The sequence below is a fragment of the Anolis carolinensis genome, unplaced genomic scaffold (assembly GCF_035594765.1).
Source record: "Anolis carolinensis isolate JA03-04 unplaced genomic scaffold, rAnoCar3.1.pri scaffold_13, whole genome shotgun sequence".
Lineage (NCBI taxonomy): Eukaryota > Metazoa > Chordata > Lepidosauria > Squamata > Dactyloidae > Anolis > Anolis carolinensis.
In genome coordinates this window covers 3,487,989-3,511,145 of record NW_026943824.1, presented here as the reverse complement: position 1 = coordinate 3,511,145, position 23,157 = coordinate 3,487,989, and the positions used below count along the sequence as shown (strand labels likewise).

The 23,157-nt window shown below is 41.0% G+C and overlaps 1 protein-coding gene across 2 annotated transcripts in view; it reads right to left on the bottom strand.

Moving 5' to 3' along the window:
- mad1l1 (mitotic arrest deficient 1 like 1) overlaps nt 1-23,157 on the bottom strand; it is a 527,237-nt gene that overhangs the window by 389,418 nt on the left and 114,662 nt on the right. The window lies entirely within an intron of this gene.

Genomic DNA, 23,157 nt, shown 5'->3' with positions numbered 1-23,157 from the left:
GCACCAACTCCCAGACTCAGACATGACTGGACATGTCAGGGGAAACCTTTACCTTACAATAAGTACCGCTCCAGCAAGAAGGTAACGGCTCTTCAGGCAGTCATGCCGGCCACATGACCTAGGAGGTATCTACGGGCAACGCCAGCTCTTCCAACAAGCCCATTGTCAACCACATTAATGAGTAACAGCAAACCTCTCACATTGTCAGGCTTATAGTTTAAAGAGTAGCCGAAAAGAAGGAAGGTCGATCAAAGGGTTTGGGGTGATATCGTTTGGGGTGGTATCGGCAGCATGCTTTTCCACATGAGTAACTGTTTAGGTAGCTTCCAAACACACAACTTTCAGTTAAGAGGCAAAACAGATGGCCCATGCCGATTAAAGAGGAAGGGTTACCAGGATGAAACAGTGCACTGCTGCATGCAAATCCCACAGTAATTACAGCATCCGCGTTATTTCACTAATGATGCTGTTGCTGCGAACGAATGGGGACGAATTAGCATGGAAGTACCCACAGGCTGGCGACTTAGAGCCTTGGGGAAGGCAAGGATATGGCACAAGCCCCAGGGCCAGAACGCAACACGGTTGCAAGGCAGAACGGGGAAGGAAAAGAAATCCAACCTCTCCCAAACATCCTGGGACTGTCTGAATCCCTTTGCATTTAATTCCCCAAAGGGACTATGTCACCTTCCAACGCCACGTCCAAAACTGTGAGATATATATTGGTAAAGGAAGTGTTATTTACTGGGAACGACAAGAACAGAATCAGTAGGAAGCACAAGACACTTCAAATCCCATTGTCAAAGACCAAGACTGGGTTTTCTATGACGGCGTTCCCCGACAAGACTCAAAATTGGGTGCAGGACTTAGACTTGTTTTTCAAAAGCTATGAATTAAAATTACCTGCAGATGGAGATAATTTCCGCTTCCGATGAAGGGAGAAAGTTAAGCGGGTCTCGTATAATTCAACGATAAATTGCAAAAGGTCAGGTGTTGGGAGTGCACTTTTGTGGCCTTTGCTCTTATCTCATATTAGCCAGAATAGCATGTGCTAAAAACAATCAGCTCTTCCGCATCCTTTTTATACGGAACATGGACGGACCGACCACCTTTTGCAGAAACAACTCTCTTCTCATCTCGTTTTCCAGACCTGCCCCCAAATCTCTGAGCGCTTAATATATTTGGAAACCATCCTGAACTATAATTAACTGCAGGCGGAATAAAACACAGATTGAGTTACTGAGTAATAAATTACCGGAGTCTTTTCAACCATATTTGAAAAAGATACACTTAAATTCTCCCTTTGCCATTCACACACTTAAGGTTAATTGTCTCGAATTGGTTACAAACTTCCCCAAAACTGTTGATATCCAGCAGATTTGTTGCAAGGTCTGTTGATCCCGACAGCAACAGTAACTATTTAAAATGCCCTCCTATCTGACCGGTAGTAAAACACAGTCTTTCCTTTCTTCCCTTGCCTTTTTTCTGGTTAGCCCATCCGTGCATTAGGAAATTGCTATCACAGTTATAACACTTTGGCCCAAGCATTTCACAAATACAACTATCAACACTGATGTATAGATATGTAATCCAGCCAACGTGATCTTGCTACAGAAGGGGAAAGTCCTATATAGGCTCCTTTGTTATATTTACGAGGACCAACTTTTGGAAAATGGCATTCATAATCATTTGGAGATCATAACCTTTTGGGAAATTTTGATCTTTCAGAGAAGAGCCAAAAACCCATTTGAGTGTAATCTTCTCATATGATATACAACCAAATGTAATACGCAAGGCAATTTGGCTTCAGTTGTTAGACTGAACAACCTATTGTTTCTGATCTGTTAGGAAAATTGAGAATTTGCCAGTGCATAAAACAGCAGAGTTTCAGAAGTGTTTTCAGTTGACCAAAAATATATCTACACCTCCATAAAACAATTACAGTAGAGTCTCACTTATCTAAGCTAAACGGGCCGGCAGAAGCTTGGATAAGCGAATATCTTGGATAATAAGGCGGGATTAAGGAAAAACCTATTAAACATCAAATTAGGTTATGTTTTTACAAATTAAACACCAAAACATCATGTTATACAACAAATTTGACAGAAAAAGGAGTTCAATACGCAGTAATGTTATGTTGTAATTACTGTATTTACGAATTTAGCACCAAAATATCACGATATATTGAAAACATTGACAACAAAAATGGCTTGGATAATCCAGAGGCTTGGATAAGCGAGGCTTGGATAAATGAGACTCTACTGTAGTTTTATACTATTCACTCAAGAGACAAAAATGAAGTAGGCTTTGAATAAATAATATATTTGGTGTACCCACAAGTTCATGTGTTCAGCACAACAGTCCAGTTTCAGATATGTTTGAAATAGTTTCTCTGTGCAGATGACATAAGGCATCTGTCTTACAACAACTACAACAACAACTACAACAACAACAACAACAACTACAGCAGCAGCAGCAACAGGAAAGTGTTCGCCCTTTGCTGTCCAAAGTCTAAGAAGAATCTAAAATGGAGTCTGAGGTCTGAGCAGTCTCAGATCAGATCACGTGGTCTTGAGCTCCTCCCACAACCTCTCAGGAAACATAGAGCAAAAGAAGCTGCATACCAGAACATACATACAAAACAGTAAGCAAACAGAATCACAAATTATCAAATTACTAGAGGAGGCTTGAAGAAGATACAGTAGAGTCTCACTTATCCAACGTTCTGGATTATCCAACACATTTTTGTAGTCAATGTTTTCAATATATCGTGATATTTTGGTGCTAAATTCATAAATACAGTAATTACTACATACCATTACTGCGTATTGAATTACTTTTTCTGTCAAATTTGTTGTATAACATGGTGTTTTGGTGCTTAATTTGTAAAATCATAACCTAATTTGATGTTTAATCGGCTTTTCCTTAATCCCTCCTTATTATCCAACATATTTGCTTATCCAACATTCTGCCGGCCCGTTTATGTTAGATAAGTGAGACTTATCTAGTAATTTCCAACATCAACAAAATATATCCTCTCGGTATTTTGTATGTCTTCCGGCATGGCTAAACAATATTCTTGGACTAGAAGTCCTTCATTTGACAGTTTTGGCAATGTGAAGACCTGATGTATTTATATTCTGTCTTTCTCCTGCTACTCATTGTTGGAGAACTTGTAGACACCTGAATAATTTGGACTGTAGCTCCCACAATTACACTGGTTTGTATTGGGCGAGATGAAGCCCGTAATGGTTGGAGAACCAAAGTTTTTCCATCCTTGATTCAGGGGAGGGATACAACTCAATGGCTGCCTTTCTCTGATCTAGAAGGCTTTTTTTCAGGATCTCTGATCCATCTATCTATATATATATATAAGGGTAATGAAATTTTGGCCTAGGACAAAACAACAAAACTACACATCCCAGAAACACTAAACTTGGCAGCACAACCCCTCATCCATGCCTCTACGTTCATACAACAAAAAGAAAAGAAAAAGAAAGTCCTAATTAGAGGGAGAGGAATAATTGTTTTTATCCAATTTCTGCCAGTTAAAAGGCTAAGCTCCACCCACTTGGTCTCCTAGCAACCCACTCAGCCCAGGGGACAGGCAGAGTTAGGCCTCTTCCCCACTGCCTATAAAATACAGATTATCAGATTTGAACTGGATTATATGGCAGTGTAGACTCAAGGCTCTTCCACACAGCTATATAACCCATTTATAATCTTATATTATATGCTTTGAACTGGATTATCTTGACTCCACACTGTCATATAATCCACTTCAGTGTGCAGTCGGACACAACTGGACTTAATGTCAGGAGAAAACCTTTACCCTTTACCTTAACTACCACCAATTCCTCAATACTTTATTTCTCATACCACCAGACTTCTGTCAGAGCGTGCGGTTTGGATAAACACACATGCAGCGGAAGATCAGCGAAGAATCACTGGCACCAATAAAGAGGCTGAAGCCTGTTTGGCTATCTACAAAAGGTTTACTGACAAACGGAAAACTCTCAAGACGATATATACAGACAGAGTGCAGAGAGCAGAGAGCAGAGGGCAGAGAGAAAAACAGATAACAGGGAGCTATTTATAACCACCTCTGCTGTCTGATGCAATACACAGTTAACTCTTTACACGCTCACATAGTGGACAGCAGACAGTGCATGATGCAATCTCCAGCTCACATTGCAACACTATAACTCAATTACATTTAAACAACTCTATATACAATCATTCCCACTTCAACAACTTCGCCACAGCAACGCGTGGCTGGGCACAGCTAGTCTTCTTTATAACATCCTTTGGTGACACGCATGAACTAAACACGCCTTTCCAGAGCATCTCTACAGTTCAAGGGACATTTGTTTCCCTCTTCCCTCCCTGTCCGTCTCGCTGATCCATCGCCACAGAGCTCGCTCTTGGATGCCACAAAATCCACCCCTGGAAACCCAAAAGGCACCTGTTCCAAGAGTCAATTAATAATTCTGGGCTTGTGCAGCATCTGCCCTGACAAGTCATCCTATTCTGAAAACTCTTGCCGAAATTTGGAGCAGGCATGCAGAAATATCCTATTTTCAGCAGTATGTATTTACACACGGAGACGGACACAAATCATTTCACCATAGCAGCTCTCTAAATATGTGTTTCGAGATAAGCTTTAAATCCTACTTGGAAAGTTTATTAAAAATTAAAATGTGAAGGGAGGGTTAAAGGGAGAGACTCTTGTTCCTTAAAATTATCCAAAAGCAGAGGGAGGGAGGGAAGCGCCACTAAATGAAATTGCCTACCATTGACCCAGGCTCACTGAGACGACACAATAAATATTCCACCCAGCCCTCCCCCTTAGCTCCCAAGAGACGATTTACTCCGTCATAAAACCAGTCACATGTAATTTGCACATAGAAAGGCCTCTCCATTTCCTGGTACAGTGAGTCTTCTGGGATGTTATTAAATCGAGGCAGCAAACTAGTAAAATTTGGAGTTATTTCACAATAACAAAAAAAAAATACCAGGAATAAGAAAAATCACCACTATGCAAATATGTGTGTTTAATTAAAAGAAGCTACGGAAACATTTAAGGAGTTGCACATACTTTTGGTTCAAGTGACAGAATTTCCAGGTAAGATTGGAAGAAGCACCTGCCTAGAGCCTTGGAAAGGCTACCAGTAAGTAAACTGGAGCGCCCAGTGGAGCAGTGGGTTAAACCGCTGAGCTGCTGAACTTGTTGACCGAAAGGTCAGCAATTTGAATCCGGAGAGCAGAGTGAGCTCCCGCTGTTAGCCTCAGCTTCTGCCAACCTAACAGTTCGAAAACATGCAAATGTGAGTAGATTAATAGGTACTGCTTCTGTGGGAAGGTAACGGTGCTCCATGCAGTCATGCTGAATACATGACCTTGGAGGTGTCTACGGACAAAGCTGGCTCTTGGTCTTAGAAATGGAGATGAGCTTGGGCTTGGCCCCATGTGAGCCGCTCCGAGTCCCCGATGGGGAGATGGAGGCGGCATACAAAAATAAAGTTGTTGTTATTATTATTATTATTATTGACGCAACAACATTGTATAACACAGCAAACAAGATAGATATGCTGGATTTCATATCACAAAATCATAAGTCGAACACTTCCCAAGTGTCTAAGACTGTGTAATGTGTTGTTGGATGATGCGCGCAGATCCCAGTCGGGTGGCCTTTTGCAGTTGGCAGATCGTAATTTTGTCAATGTCTATTGTTTCCAAATGCCGGCTGAGATCTTTTGGCACGGCACCCAATGTGCCCATCACCACCGGGACCACCTGCACTGGTTTCTGCCAGAGTCTTTGAAGTTCAATCTTGAGGTCCTGAAAGCGGACGAGTTTTTCCTGTTGTTTTTCGTCAATGCGACTGTCACCTGGGATGGCGACATCAATGATCCAAACCTTTTTCTTTTCCACAACTGTGATGTCTGGTGTGTTGTGTTCCAGAACTTTGTCAGTCTGGATTCGGAAGTCCCACAGTATCTTTGCGTGCTCATTTTCCAATACTTTTGCAGGTTTGTGATCCCACCAGTTCTTTGCTGCTGGGAGGTGGTACTTGAGGCATAAGTTCCAATGAATCATTTGGGCCACATAGTAGTGCCTCTGTTTTTAGTCTGTCTGTGCGATTTTCTTACAGCAGCTGAGGATATGATCAATGGTTTCGTCAAGTTTCCTTGCACAGTCTGCATTTTGGGTCATCAGCTGATTTTTCGATCTTGGCCTGAATTGCCTTTGTCCTGATGTCTTGCTCCTGGGCTGCAAGGATCAGGCCTTCTGTCTCCTTCCTTCTTCAGGGTCCCATTCATGAGCCAGAACCAGGTCTTCTCCGTATCAGCTTTTCCTTCAGTTTTGTCAAGGAACTTTCCATGCAATGTTTTATTGTGCCAGCTGTCAGCTCTAGTTTGTAGTGCAGTTTTCTTGTACTGATTTTTTTATTTATTTATTTATATTTATATTATTATTATTATTATTATTATTATTATTATTATTATTATTATTATTATTGAGCACCAACCCCCAGAGTCAGACACGACTAAACTTAATGTCAGGGAAAATCTTTACCTTAAGTGTAAACTACACCAACTCAGATGGACTAACATCTAACTCAGGAAAGGATAGCTTCCTATGTGCTTAGCAATATCGGGTATTCCAAACTGGGATCACTGCATGTGGATGCTATCTTCAGATTCAGATTGGATATTTCCTGTAAATACAATCGGAGTGCTGAAAAATACTATTACGGTACTCTCCAACAACACAGTACTCTTAGACCCTTGTAAGCAACAGCAGTCCTAAACAAGTATGGGAATAAGCTCATGTGTATTGGAACTGGAATCCATTCTTGCTCTGCTTTCAGACTTAGGTTTTGTGATCTACTTCCATAACTGCATGTAGAGGTCCTTTGGATTTGCATTTCCAAGGATTTCATCTCCATGCTTTTCTACTTTTCCATCACTACTTCAAGCAATGAAAACACAAAAAAATCAACCCAATGAATACTGAGCCCATAAGGTGACCCTTGATCACCACCTTTAGCAAATTTCAAGCACAAAGGATTTAATTTTCTTCTTGATACTGTTGCATCATGAAAGAATCTGGGCTCAAGCTAGTTGCTTTCATAGTATTAGATCCCCTTGGACTGTAAAGCAACTATATAAAAATAACACACACCCAACTCCCATGGCTCCTCTCCTTCCTTTCTCCGCATCGGTGTAAAAACTCTTAATGCATTTTTTAAAAGCTGTTCAGGAGACAGTTTGCAGCCTTTCCTAGCTTCACTAGGAAAGCAAACCCAAGTCTCTTTTAGTAGGACTCTGCATCTCTGCCTTGTTTACAAGCTGGTTTTCAAGTTTCAAAAGCACTCCAGATGACATTTTTGTGTCACAAAAAATGGAGATTGCTCTTCTAAAAGGGAGTATCTTCCAGGATAGTGACACTAATATGGGCGACAGATGCAGCTCAAAGCAATAACAGAAAGAGTTTCCAAGAAGCAGAGATGCAGGAAAGTCTTCCTCACGGATAGCAGCAGATGCTTAAGCGGCGGAGGGCGAAAAGGAAAAGCTCTGAGGCTGTTAGGAATGGTGGGAGTTGGAGTTCAAAACACCCGGAGGGCTGAAGTTTGCCCAGGCCTGGTCTACACGTACCTAGGATTTTTTTTTTCTGAGGCACCATCACCAACCTGGAGATGTCAAGGACTAAATCTAGGATCTTCTGTTTGGAAGCAGATGTTTTCTCCTGAGACAGAACCACCTTCTTTTCATCAGAGAGAATATTGTGTTGGAGAATGGATTGGGAAGGAGTGTTGTGGTAATCTCTGAACAGTTAGGCTCAATGTAACCCTCTCTGGGGGAGATTTCACCAAAAATCAGCAGAGTAGCAAAAGCAAAGCTTTCAAATGCAACAGTTACTTACACGGGGTGAGCAAAGAGAAGCCTTTGTCTATTTAGGATTGCAATGGACTGCAGAGTCTCAATAAAAGTTCAAAAAATATTTATTCAGGTAAAAAGAACATTGTAGATAGAAAGGCTTGGGAGCTGTCTAGTCTACTCTAGACTGGTTTCTAAGGAAAAATAAGAAAGGAAAAATAACAAACATCTAAACAGTTACATCTTTCCAGGAGAGATGGCAGGACATGTTGTTAGCTAGAAGAACAAAGGGAGAAGAGAGAACCAAAATTGGTTCCGATCTCATGGTCCAGTTTATTGGGGCCATAAAAGACATTCTGACCAATGAGAAGTTAGTGTCCCTAGAGATTCACATTTCTGCTAACTTCAAAGTAAGGGATGTGACGTAAACAGGATAGAGTGAAACACAGTAAAGCCTGTCTAGGCATGCTTTGGAAACAGGGAAAGGATTCCCTCAATCTAATTCTATCATCTATCTGACTACATTTAGACTTGAGTAGTCCAGGGTGATTCCCAACAAGGAAAAGTTGCTATCTCGGATGTGAGTACAAGAGTCTAGAAGTGGCCACCAAAAAGGCCCTTTCCCACATCTCCAGTTCTTCTGTTTGCCCAGGAGGGAGTTTCTCATCCGGTATCAGCCACTGATGGAGGTTCCACATTTTAGCCTGCCACTTTTGGACTCTTGCTTGCTGAGGTGTTCCTACCTCTGTAGATCTTAGGAAGCTATTTATTGATTTAAGTCGTTGGCTATGGAGCCCCCGGTGGAGTAGTGGTTGATATCCGAACAGAGAATGGGCCAAGGTTGTCAATGCCTTGGTCCTTTCATTACAGACAGATGTCAAGTGGAGTATACCTAATAGTAGTAGTGCTTTCTTTTTCCTCCTAACTGCAGCATGGAGGAATCACAATTTTCCTTTTCTATACCTCCCTTTTATATATATTTTTCTATAACCATTAAAACGAAAACACAAAACAAAACACCGCACTGAATTATTTGGCAAAGGGCTGAAGCCATCGGTGCCTATTTTCTTTGTTTCCTTCATAGACATTAACAAATTAATACGAAACAATATCAGCCCTCTCCCCTGTCCTGAACAGTAAATGAGCCAATCATGGTGTGACAGGGGGAGATGCTTATGCTTGCCGTAAAAGCAAGATTTACATTTCCCCCCTCTTTTACGTCATTCTCTTTATTTGTGAAATTGCTTGTGTTAAGATATGACAGTGTATAATGTAGGAAATTATTATGCGGCACAAGGCTCAACCTTAATGGCGTGAATTATATTCAGTCAGATCACACACTCCTGAAAATATGCAAAATGTACAGTGCGACTGACGTTCAATTCATATATATATATATATATATATATGGATGGAAAGAATTCTCATCTCATTAGTTTCTACTGTTTCCTTGTGTGATAATATGCCCAGTGCTGACACCTCTCCTATTCTCCCTGGCAGGCCCCACATTAGCATGTAAATAGCTGGCAGATAGGAGGAAATGGAAGCACGGGAGAGCTCTTTAATTAACTTTAATCCTCCGCAACTCCATACAACAATCTGCTCTGACAGTTTTCCACACAAGATCTTCCTAGGAGGTCCCCCAACATGGTATGTGCCAGGACAGAATGAGGAGAGGGAAAGAACAAGCCAACCTTGGACACAATATTGAGACATTTCTCTTCTGTTAAATGCTGTCCTTGACTGCCATCTGGCCTTATCGGGCCTGTCATTACTCTGGCAGAGAAACAACATAGGAGGTGCCACATAGGAGATAACAGTTTTGTCCTTGCCATCTTGCCAACACCTTCTCCTTCACTCCCAGGGCCGGACAGGAAAGTCCCCTTGGAAAAGACAGATGGATTTCAATGGAGCAAGTGGACATCCTTATGGATGACACTCACCTCCTTCAATACAAAGCTCACAAAGTGAGACAGGGAGTGGGTAGTCATACTCAACTTCTGGCTCAGATTATTACACGCTCCTCCTGGTCTTGCCCACTAACCATGAAAAATGACTTCCAGAATACATGAAAACAGGCAGTAGCAACAAAAACGTCAACAAAGCCAGCAGATATCTCCCCTATGCCATACTGAACAGAAGTTCCCAATCATCGGAGGGACTTCACCCTGGCTCAACGTCATGCTCAATGTCCTCACTGGTCTTCTCTCCAGGGTTGCTACTCAGTATGGAATATGATCAAGCCAAAGCACTCATCAAACAACGTATCTGAGACACAAATCGTCAATTGGATCTAGCTTATGCCCCAATCTTTGTAATCAATGAAGCCATCAGATATCTCACCTATGGCATACTTAACAAATCTAGAAGTTCCCAATCATTGGAGAGCCTTCACCCTGGCTCAACGTCATGCTCGATGTCCTCACTGGGCTTCTCTCCAGGGTTGCTACTCAGTATGGAGCATGATCAAGCCAAAACACTCAGCAAACGTTATCTAAGACACAGAACGCCAATTGGATCTAGCCTACTCCCCAAACTTTATTGTCCATGAAGACAGAAGATATCTCCCCTATGCCATACTGAACAAATCTAGAAGTTCCCAATCATCGGAAGGTCTCGATGTCATGCTCGATGTAAATCACTGGGCTTCTCTCCAGGGTTGTTACTCAGCATGGAATACGATCAAGCCAAAACATTAATCAAACAACGTATCTAAGACACAAAGCACCAACTGGCTCTAGCCTACGTCCCAACCTTTGCTGCCAACAAAGCCAGCAGATATCTCCCCTATGGCATAATTAACAAATCTAGAAGTTCCCAATCATCAGAGGGACTTCACCCTGGCTCGATATCATGCTCGATGTCCTCACTGGGCTTCTCTCCAGGGTTGCTACTCAGTGTGGAATACGATCAAGCCAAAACATTCATCAAACAACATATCTCAGACACAAAGCGTCAATTGGATCTAGCCTACACCCCAACCTTTATTGTCAACGAAGCCAGAAGATATCTCCCCTATGGCATACTTTACAAATCTAGAAGTTCCCAATCATCGGAGGGCCTTCACCATGTCTTGACGTCATGCTCGATGTCCTCACTGGGCTTCTCTCTAGGGTTGCTACTCAGTATGGAGCACGATCATGCCAAAGCACTCATCAAACAACATATCTCAGACACAAAGCGTCAATTGGATCTAGCCTACACCCCAACCTTTATTGTCAATGAAGCCAGAAGATATCTCCCCTGTGCCACACTGAACAAATCTAGAAGTTCCCAATCATCGGAGGGCCTTGACCCTGGCTTGACGTCATGCTTGATGTCATTACTGGGCTTCTCTCCAGGTAGCTACTCAGTATGGAGCACGATCATGCCAAAGCATTCATCAAACAACATATCTGAGACACAAAGCGTCAATTGAATCTAGCCTATGCCCCAACCTTTATAGTCAATGAAGCCAGAAGATATCTCCCCTATGGCATACTTGACAAATCTAGAAGTTCCCAATCATTGGAGAGCCTTCACCCTGGCTCGATGTCATGCTCGATGTCCTCACTGGGCTTTTCTCCAGAGTTGCTACTCAGTATGGAGCATGATCAAGCCAAAACACTCATCAAATGTTATCTAAGACACAAAGCACCAACTGGATCTAGCCTATGTCCCAACCTTTGCTGTCAATGAAGCCATCAGATATCTCCCCTATGGCATACGTAACAAATCTAGAAGTTCCCAGTCACCGGAGGGCCTTCACCCTGGCTCAATGTCATGCCCTTCCATCAGCTGTACTTGAAGGCCGATACTGGAAGACCCCCAACCCCAGCATTTCTCAACGTGGGGGTCGTGAGGGGGTGTCAGAGGGGTCGCCAAAGACCATCACAAAAGGCAAATTCCAGTTCTCTATTCAATAACTTTGCAAGGTTACCTTCTCCTTCTGAGTCAAATGCCATGCTCAACTTTGATAACCTGGAGTTGGATATATACAAAAGCAAGTAACTTTGTGAAGGAAGACAAAAACTTTAGGTAGCTCGCAAGGCACCAGCTCAACGGGAATGCAGGGGGAATTTTACTAAGCTAAACGAAATATTCAAGATGAAGAAATGTGGGGAAGTACCAACCAGAAGCCATTTATGCCAGAGGTACATTTGAAAAGACGAACTGTCTAGAAACAAACTAAGGATGGCTGAAATTCTCTCCAGAACATATACAGTATGTGTGTGTGGGTGCGTGGGCCTTCAAGTTACCTATCAACGATTCAACCTCCAGAAGTATTCAATACAATGCCATCTCTAAATATTCAAGACCAGGAGAACACAAACAAGGGCCATGGGGGACAAGACAATGTTGCTGACAAACTAATACATATGGTTGATTGAACTTTAAGTCTTGCTAACTTAAAAGAAAGAAAGAAAGAAAGAAAGAAAACAAACTAATTGCCATTTCACTGAGATGTTCCAGCACCAAACAGGGCTGAACTGAAACCAATAAAACCTTATTACAGGATATCCAAAGATAAAAATAACAGGCCTGCTCAAGACATTAAGCTCCGGCAACAGATAGATCTTTTAATATGACAGCTCTAAAGGGACCTGAGATTTAAGTTGGCCAATAAGGCAACAAAAGACGCAGCTGAACGTTAAATACAGCAGCTATATCAAAATAATTGCAAAGCAACATCGCCCAATTACCATCATTTAAATAAAAGCTGAAGGCCATAAGCCATTTCCATCACAAACCGATACATTTTACTGGATCATTAGGAAAATTAGTTTGAAAAACTTGCAGAATGAGAATGGATTTCTACATAATGAAGGATGCGTGCGATTGTATACGGGTAGAGGCTCGACAGAAAGCCTCTGGATTTGAACAGTTATACAGGTCTCAATGGCAGGACCCTTTTATATTCACCCACATTATTTGCAATACAAATATTATGACATTGGGACTAGTCAAGTATCCACATTAGGACATGTCATGAAATACAGTAGAGTCTCACTTATCCAACGTTCTGGATTATCCAACACATTTTTGTAGTCAATGTTTTCAATACATCATGATGTTTTGGTGCTTAATTTGTAAAACCATAACCTAATTTGATGTTTAATAGGCTTTTCCTTAATCCCTCCTTATTATCCAACATATTTGCTTATCCAACCTTCTGCCGGCCCGTTTATGTTGGATAAGTGAGACTCTACTGTAATCACAAAGAAACAATGTATGTAAAGTATAGTGGCACAGCGGGTTAACCCACCGAGCTGCTGAAATTGCTGACCGAAAGGTCGGCAGTTCGAAACCGGGGAGCGGGGTGAGCTCCTGCTGTTAGCCTCAGCTTCTGCCAACCTAGAAATTCAAAAACATGCAAATGTGAGTAGATGAATAGATACTGCTCCAGCGGGACGGTAATGGCGCTCCATGCAGTCATGTCGGCCACATAACCTTGGAGGTGTCTACAGACAATGCTGTGGGGCCCGGGCTGTGGCGCAGGCTGGTGAGTAGCCAGCCAGCTGCAACAAATTACTCTGACCAAGAGTTTGAGGCCAGCTCGGAGCCTATGTTTGTCTTGTCTTTGTTCTATGTTAAAGGCATTGAATGTTTGCCTCATATGTGTAATGTGATCCGCCCTGAGTCCCCTTCGGGGTGAGAAAGAAGGGCGGAATATAAATACTGTAAATAAATAAATAAATAAACGCTAGCTCTTTGTCTTAGAAATGGAGCTGAGCACCAACCCCCAGAGTCGGACACGACTGGGTTTAATGTCAGGGGACAACCTTTACTTTACCACTGAAGCTATTGATCTAAGAGGGGTAATAATCCTTGAATTCATACTTCTGAACCCACTTCCCCAGTGAGAAAAGTTGGGCAATAATTTGCCATGGCACACATTAGTGAGCACACTGAAGTATTCCTACCTCTGAGAGCAGTGTGTCAGATAACCTGAAGCTGAGATGCACCAACGCAAGGACCAAAGCACTCTGTCATGAAGGATACCAATGCTATTACTGCCCATCCAGAAGCTCCCAAGGGCTACAAGCTGTTGCTGTATGCCTGCTCTGGCCAACGGCTGTAACAGGCCTCTTGCTGATTCGGTTGTTTTCTCCTTCCTCTCTTCTGTGGCCAGGGCTTGGAGGAAGCTCAAAGGCCTGCTCGCTTACCTGATACTCCTGGGCTGGAATGGAGACCTGACAGACTGTACTGCAAAGCTGCTCAAACATTTCCTAGCCACTTTCAAATGTACTGAACTCTATGCAAGAATAATTTGCGATCCGCTAGTTTATTGCAAATGCATATTTTTCCCCTGTTTAAATCTTCCATTTTCTTTCAGCCTATCTTTCCAGCTGAAACTCACTGTAACAGCGTCCCAAAGGAGCCCACTCAAGACTCGGACCAATTTTCAAATATTCTCTTTCCGAACTTCGGTAATTTTTCACTGGCAATCTATATGAGCAAATGAATACATACCCACTACAAAGAGGAGAAAGATGGTTCATTTAGTAGGTGACAAAACAAGAGAAGTTGAAACTTTAGAAGAAAATCATTTGCAGGGACGCAAGGAGAGCGTGATATCCTAAGAGAGATCTTAAGCAAGTCTTGAAGAAATCGTGGTACTCCGGGGATTGATAGTACAGTAGAGTCTCACTTATCCAACACTCGCTTATCCAATGTTCTGGATTATCCAACACATTTTTGTAGTCAATGTTTTCAATACATCATGATATTTTGGTGCTAAATTCGTAAATACAGTAATTACAAGATAACATTACTGCGTATTGAACTACCTTTTCTGTCAAATTTGTTGTAAAACATGATGTTTTGGTGCTTAATTTGTAAAATCATAACCTAATTTGAAGTTTAATAGGCTTTTCCTTAATCCCTCCTTATTATCCAACATATTCGCTTATCCAACATTCTGCCGACCCGTTTATGTTGGATAAGTGAGACTCTACTGTACTTAGATACTGCAACATCATATCCAGCCTATGCACTATCAATTCCTGGAGAACCACGATTTCTTCAAGGTATCTCTTAGACAGGCTATGATTCAAAAAGTAAATAGCCACAGACCCTGTTGAGGTGGACCTTCAAATTGTTTCTGACTTCTGAAAACTTAATCAAAGGGTTTTCTGGGGCTCAGAAAGTGTCTGACATGTCCAAGACCATGCACTGAATTTCTGTGGTCAAGCAGAAAAACAAACCCTGGTCAAAGTCCAACACTATGCCGAGGCTTTACACCGAGTTTGCAATTAATTTCAACCTCAAGGGCCTCCAGAAAACAGATTCTACGTTTACATTATGTCTCACTCCATCAAGGTGAAAGGGAGCCATTAAGAACACCTAATTATTCAAGACTCACGGCTTAGATCTTCAGCTTGATTCAAACTCAATTTACCACTTTTCCTCTGCAAACAAAGGCATAATTGAAGGTATTATCTCAAACAAATTCTGTCAACACCTCTAGTTAAATTACCGCTCACTTGAAATCTGTATATTAATAAGATCTTGCTAATATAATCTGAACTCTCAACATTGTGGGGAACGAAACTTTTTAATATTCATCTTTTTAAACTTGCTTTGACAACAGCTTTCAAAACACCATGCGCTACATCTGCTGTTTGGAACCACGCGGCAACCTATTTAGCAAGCGCCGGAAAGTGACAGTTTAATGTGCCGGACAGACTTTTTATAAGCTCAGGAATAGGGGCCACAGGGGCACTAAATGTCATCTTGTCTCCACAATAATGTGCAAGAGACGTATTTGCACTAAATAAGCTAGATGAGAACAACATGGCCATATTCAGAAGTCGTGGCTTTTGCAGCTTCGTTTGGAACGGATGAGATGCCTGAAAAACTATGATGTGGTTAAACTGGGCAAAAAGGCAAAAAGACAGAAGATCAGTGAAACATAGCTCCATTTTGATATCATGTCATATTCTGCAGATAAAAAGGGGTTTAGAGTTCTTTGCACCTATCTCAAATGTTTCAAAATACAGTAGAGTCTCACTTATCCAAGCTAAAGGGGCCAGCAGAAGCTTGGATAAGCAAATATCTTGGATAATAAGGAAGGATTAAGGCAAAGCCTATTAAACATCAAATTAGGTTATGATTTTACAAATTAAGCACCAAAACATCATGTTATACAACAAATTGGACAGAAAAAGTAGTTCAATACGCAGGAATGTTATGTTGTAATTACTGTATTTACGAATTTAGCACCAAAATATCATGATATATTGAAAGCATTGACTACAAAAATGGCTTGGATAATCCAGAAGCTTGGATAAGCGAGGCTTGGATAAGTGAGACTCTACTGTATCTAAAAAAGCATAGAGATCTCCATACAACAGACAATTGGGCTGAATACATTGGCATGGTAAAAAGATTTGGAATTTACATTCTCTTTATTTAAAAGTATTTAAAAGGTATGTTGTCGAAGGCTTTCATGGCCGGAATCACTAGGTTGCTGTGAGTTTTCCGGACTGTATGATCCATGTTCCAGAAGCATTCTCTCCTGACGTTTTGCCCACATCTATGGCAGGCATCCTCAGAAGTTGTGAGGTCTGTTGGAAACGAGGCAAGTGGTGTTTATATATCTGTAGAATAATGTCCAGGGTGGGAGAAAGAACTCTTGTCTGTTGGAGGCAAGTATGAATGTTGCAAATTGGCCACCCTGATTAGCATTAAGTGGCCTTTCAGCTTCAAAGTCTGGATGCTTGCTGCGTGGGGGGATCCTTTGTTGGGAGGATGCCTGCCATAGATGTAGGTGAAACGTCAGGAGAGAATGCTTCTGGAACATGGCCATACAACCTAGAAAACATATACATGTGGAATTAAATGCTAATCAAAGTGGCCAATTGCAACATTCACATTTGCCTCTAAGACAAGAGTTCTTTTCCCCAACCCGGACATTATTCCACAGATATATAAACCTTACTTGCCTAGTTTCCAACACACCTCACAATCTCTTAGGATGCTTGCCATAGATGTGGGCGAAACGTCAGGAGAGAATGCTTCTGAAACATGGCCAGACAGCATGGAAAACTCACAGCAACCCAGTGATTCCATCCATGAAAGCCTTCAACAACATACATTTTAAATACTTTTAAAAAGAGAGAATGGAGATTTCAAATGTGTTTGCCATGCCAATTCCTGTTTTAACGTTCATCTAACACACACAGAAATGGACACAACGTGCCGCTACCACCAACTAAATATGCTCTGAACTACGCCAGATACAAGTCGGTGATATCTTCCTTCCACACCAAGTTTTCTCAGGAACGATCTTAATAAGCATCTTTATGGAAGGGAGCACAAAAGAGAGAGAGAAATATGAGGTTTTTTTGTTTTTGCTGTAACCCTGAAATTGCTTTTCCTTCCCTCGCCACCAAGTTACAAGCTGCTCCCGCAGAAGAATAATGCAATAATATTTGAACACGTTCAGCATAATATCTTAGCAAATGGCATTTCTCAGTAATAAAAAATAAGAGGATTTTTTTTCTATTCCCAGCTTGAATTTTTTTTTTTTTTTCCAAGACAGGATAAAATGCTATCCAGGGACCTTTTCACAGCAGGAAGGACCTTATCAAATACAACATTCCCAATTACCAAAAAGGTTTACATTCTTTTTATCCAGCAGCCTCAAGGGATTTATGGAACCACTTTGGCCTAAAATAATTACAATAAATAGATGAAAAATTAAAGCAAAGGGGCACTTGTTGCAGAGTGCTGGATTTGGCCCACCTTGGCCTCTGAATAGGTGAATCGGCCATGACTAACAGAGATAATAACACAGCCCAACCCAAAAAATAAATTTCTTGGTGTCTTCGTTTATAGCAAAATGCACAGATGTCTATTGTATACAGCAAAAATAAGTTATATTATTAACACACACTTCTAATATAACGTGGTCCCTTATATGTTACGATGATAACGTCAACTTGTATCTAATACACTGTATTGGTGAGTAACTGATTCTTTAAACCACCTCGGGTCTGAACTGGGTTTAAGCTAACACGGTTATGGACCGTCAAACCCGTTCCTGTCATTGTCTAAATAATAGTCTCAAACTTTGTTGTGGTATCTATTCAAACAAAATACCATCCAGTATAAGTACACTATACATAGAGTCTCGCTTATCCAACATAAACGGGCCGGCAGAACGTTGGATAAGCAAATATTTTGGATAATAAGGAGGGATTAAGGAAAAGCCTATGAAACATCAAATTAGGTTATGATTTTACAAATTAAGCACCAAGACATCATGTTATACAACAAATTTGACAGAAAAAGTAGTTCAATACGCAGTAATGCTATGTAGTAATTACTGTATTTACGAATTTAGCACCAAAATATCACGATGCATTGAAAACATTTACTACAAAAATGTGTTGGATAATCCAGAACATTGGATAAGCGAGTGTTGGATAAGTGAGACTCTACTGTATATATAATATCCAAATGGATTTACTCAACCATCAATTTGTGTATATTACAACATAATTGTAAAGAGTGATTATTACATTACATCAGATTTAAATCTGGTTAGGTAATATAGTCCTATCGTCATCTTGATAATAATCTCAAGTTCTGTTGTAGTGTTGTCCAAGGTGAAATCATTCAAAGCAAAATAAACAACGACAGGAACGGGTTTGACGGTGCAATAGGTTAAACTCATGTGCTGGCAGGACTGCTGACTGAAAGTTCGTCGGTTTGAATCTAGGGAGCGGGGTGAGCTCCTGTATGTCAGCTCTAGCTCCCCATGCTGGGACATGAGAGAAGCCTCCCACAGGATGGTAAAACAACAAACATTTGGGCGTCCCCTGAGCAACATCCTTGCAGACAGCCAATTCTCTGACAACAGAAGCAACTTGCAGTTTCTCAAGTCGCTCTTGACACGAAAAAATCTGGACAGAATGATGGTAAACAAAAGGATCTGGTGCTTTTAAATACAGTAGAGTCTCACTTATCCAACATTCGCTTATCCAACATTCTGGATTATCCAACGCAATTTTGTAGTCAATGTTTTCAATATATCGTGATATTTTGGTGCTAAATTTGTAAATACAGTAATTACTACATAGCATTACTGCGTATTGAACTACTTTTTCTGCCAAATTTGTTGTATAACACGATGTTTTGGTGCTTAGTTTGTAAAATCATAACCTAATTTGATGTTTAATAGGCTTTGCCTTAATCCCTCCTTATTATCCAAGATAGTCCAACGCAGTCTGCCTTTTAGTAGTCAATGTTTTTGTAGTCAGTGTTTTCAATTCATTGTGATATTTTGGTGGTAAATTTGTAATACAGTAATTACTACATAGTATTACTGTGCATGGAATCACTTTTTCTGTCAAATTTGTTGTATAACAAGTGAGACTCTACTGTATATTGATAATCTTATATTATCTGCTTAGAACTGGATTATATGAGGCCCCTTCTACACAGCTGGATAAAATGCACACTGAAGTGGATTATATGGTAGTGTGGAGTCAAGATAATCCAGTGCAAAGCAGATAATATAAGATTATAAATGGGTTATATAGCTGTTTGGAAGGGCCTTGAGTATACACTGCCATATAATCCAGTTCAAATCTGATAATCTGTGGAAGAAGCCTAAGTGAGGCCTAACTGTGCCTGTCCCCTGGGCTGAGTTGGTTGCTAGGAAACCAAGTGGGCAGAGATTAGCCCTCTAAACTGGCAGCAATTGGATAAAAACAATTATTACTTTCCCTCTAATTAGGACTTTATTTTTCTTTTCTTTTTGTTGTATCAACCTAGAGGCGTGGATGAGGGGTTGTGTTGTCAAGTTTTGAGGTTGGGGGGCCTGTAGTTTTGTTGTTTTGTTGGTCGCCGTGATGCCATCACTCATTTATATACAGTAGAGTCTCACTTATCTAACATTCACTTATCCAACGTTCTGGATTATCCAACGCATTTTTGTAGTCAATGTTTTCAATACATCGTGACATTTTGGTGCTAAATTTGTAAATACAGTAATTACTACATAGCATTACTGCATATTGAACTACTTTTTCTATCAAATTTGTCGTATAACATGATGTTTTGGTGCTTAATTTGTAAAATCATAACCTAATTTGGTGTTTAATAGGCTTCTCCTTAATCTCTCCTTATTATCCAACATATTCGCTTATCCAACATTCTGCCGGCCCGTTTATATTGGATAAGTGAAACTCTACTGTATAAGATAGAAGTCACCAGTCGTCACAAAAGACCCGACTCCAAAGTCCCTGATTTTAGTGAATTGAAATTCCCGGCCATAACGCGGGATCAATCTAGTTCCTGGCTATAAAAAGTTCTTGCTTGTGGAATCTCAGAAGGTGATGCCTCCCAGGAGAAGTGTAGATAATGAAGGTCAGATAAATCTCTCTCTTGTTCATGTATTTCTAATTTTCATAAACTAACCTTCGAGCAGCAAGCGGGATATTAATGTTCTTTCGCTCAGGAGAAAGCAGAATCCATTAGCTGTTCTGGGTGAGGAGCGACTCTTAGGGCTTCCAAAAGGCCTTGCAGGATGGACCAGAGTTTTTATGATGATTTAATGTTACCTTAATGGCTCGTATCAATCTGCCATTAGAACACCTTTATCATAAATTAATGCTAACAGGCAATGTGCTGCAGGGGGAAAGGCGACACTCTGCCTTCAAAAGCAAAGAAACAAAAAAAAAAAGGTCATTTGCTGCTGTTTTAGCACTGTTTGCACAGCTTTTGGAGCATATTTTCAGATTCAAGGCATGTTCGCATTCAAATCTGTCCTTCTTGAAAGCACTGCCATAGGTAAAACTTGCCTGCAATCCCAGCATTTTGAAATACGGATCAATATGACTTCAGAAAATGCCACAATCCTGCCTTTTACCTTTAACTACATATGAAATGCTCCAGGGAATTTTCCACCAAGGAAAAAGTGTGGAGATAGGTAGGAATTGCTTTGCTACTTTTCCCTTTTTTCTCTTTACTGAGAGGCTTTAATGCCCAGAAAAAAGCAAATAAAGCCAACACCCAAAAACAAGAACCTTCAAATTCAAGGCAGCATAATTTATCCAAGTGACAATGGTTGAGAGGAGCTACAACCAACAACGTTTCCATATTAACCCAAGCAACCCTTAGCAACACGAGGAAACAAACCCATTAGCTGCAGCTCAGCAATGCAGTCATTTATTGGCATTTGTAATGTATCAGCAACCCTGAAGACGCCGGTACAGATACAACCCAATTAACGCAGTCGATAGGTTCTGGAGCATTGCTTCTTTAACAGCAGCTTTGGAACAAGAAAAAGAAATGGCATCGAAGGAGTAGCATCCTAAACCACAGGGAAAAAAGGGGGAAGACAACAGTCTGCAAACCTTTTATTCAAAAGCAACATTATGTACATGTGAAATGAAAAGATAAGGGTCCGATAAGTCTTGCATGAATAAGCTGAAACATTTTGTTCCTTCTAAAGTGCATCCTTGGGGGCTGTTTTTTCCCTTTTCAACAGATACATTTTTTATTATTTCCACTTTGGTTATCAAATGTATGTACATGCTGCAGAGCCGGTGAATCAGGCAAATTTGTCTTCCCTTTAAATCCTGTTTTGCTCTTCAGACACGCTCAGTAACTGATTCTGGAGGCGGCGGCTGTTTACCTTGCCTATTGTAAGTAAGCACACAGAGCTACAATACTTGTATATGAGTAATTCTTTCACAAGTCAAGTATACAGTAGAGTCTCGCTTATCCAACATAAAAGGGCCGGCAGAACGTTGGATAAGCGAATATGTTGGATAATAAGGAGGGATTAAGGAAAAGCCTATTAAACATCAAATTACATTATGATTGTACAAATTAAGACCAAAACATCATGTTTTACAACAAATTTGACAGAAAAGCAATTCAATACACAGGAATGTTATGTAGTAATTACTGTATTTACGAATTTAACACCAATGTATTGAAAAGACTGACTACAAAAACATTGACAACTAAAAGGCTGACTGCGTTGGATAATCCAGAACGTTGGATAAGCGAATGTTGGATAAGTGAGACTCTACTGTACTTGCATTACTAGCAAGTAAACCCAGCATTGCCCGGATATGTATTTTCTTTCGCAGGTGTATAATAGGGTTGGGAGGACAACAGCATCCTTGGTATCCCCATGAATATCCCGATCCTCAAACACTCTCTGCTTATATGCCTGCGAAACGCGGATGGTCTACAGACATCACAGTCAACTCCACCAGCATTGCCTCTGAGAAATCCTGCAAATCTCTTGGAAAGACAGGTGAACAAATGCCAGTGTACTGGAAGAAGCAAAGACCACCAGCACTGAAGCGATGCTCCTACGCCATCAACTCTGCTGGACTGAATACCATGTTGTCTGAATTCCCGATCATTGTTTCCCAAAGCAGTTACCATATCTCCCAACTCAAGAACGGAAAACGGCATGTTGGTGGATATAAAAAGAGATTTAAAAGTTGGCTTAAAGCTAATCTTAAAAACTGTAGCATAGACACTGAGAACTGGGAATCCTGGCCCTTGAGCGCTCTAACTGGAGGTCAGCTGTGACCAGCAGTGCTGTGGAAGTTAAAGGCAAGAATGGAGAAAGGGAGAAACATGCCAAGAGGAAGGTGTCAGGGTCTGGGGAGAGGGGGATAAATTGATCATCCGCCAACCTGCCTGTTTTGATGAGGCAGTTCTCTCCGTCTGCTCACCCAAAGGACCACTTGATGCAGCAGCAAAAGTGGCACCAACAAAATGACAGCTCAGTTGTTGTTTTACTGCTGATCCCAGCAGGTCTAATTGCCTTATTTACAAGTTATATACAATTACTCAAAGCCATAACTCTCCGGACACATGGCACATCTTCTCCGCTCACAAGCAGGCACCTCCTGCATTCCTCAGTTCATGATGAAAGTTCCAGTCAGACAGTTCAAATGGAAGCCCTGACCTATTGGTCCTGCGGGCAATCAATCAAGCTGGCTTGTGCTTAACCCATGCGCTGCTGGAATGCTCTGCTGGAAACACATAGTTGCAAACACCCAACAGCATAACTTGATCTGACATATCACTCTAACAACAGAACACGCTAACAGAAGGTACGTCAAGCCAACTCTGACTGGGACCGCCTTCTATCTGGAAACAGATGTCCTCACTGTGGAAGAACATGCGGGTCAAGAATAGGGCTCCACAGTCACCTACGTACCCACCTACACGACACTACACTTGGAAGGCCAAGTGTAGTGTAGTGAGTAAGTAAAGTACATATTTTGTCATATATATAGATTTACTGCAAAAC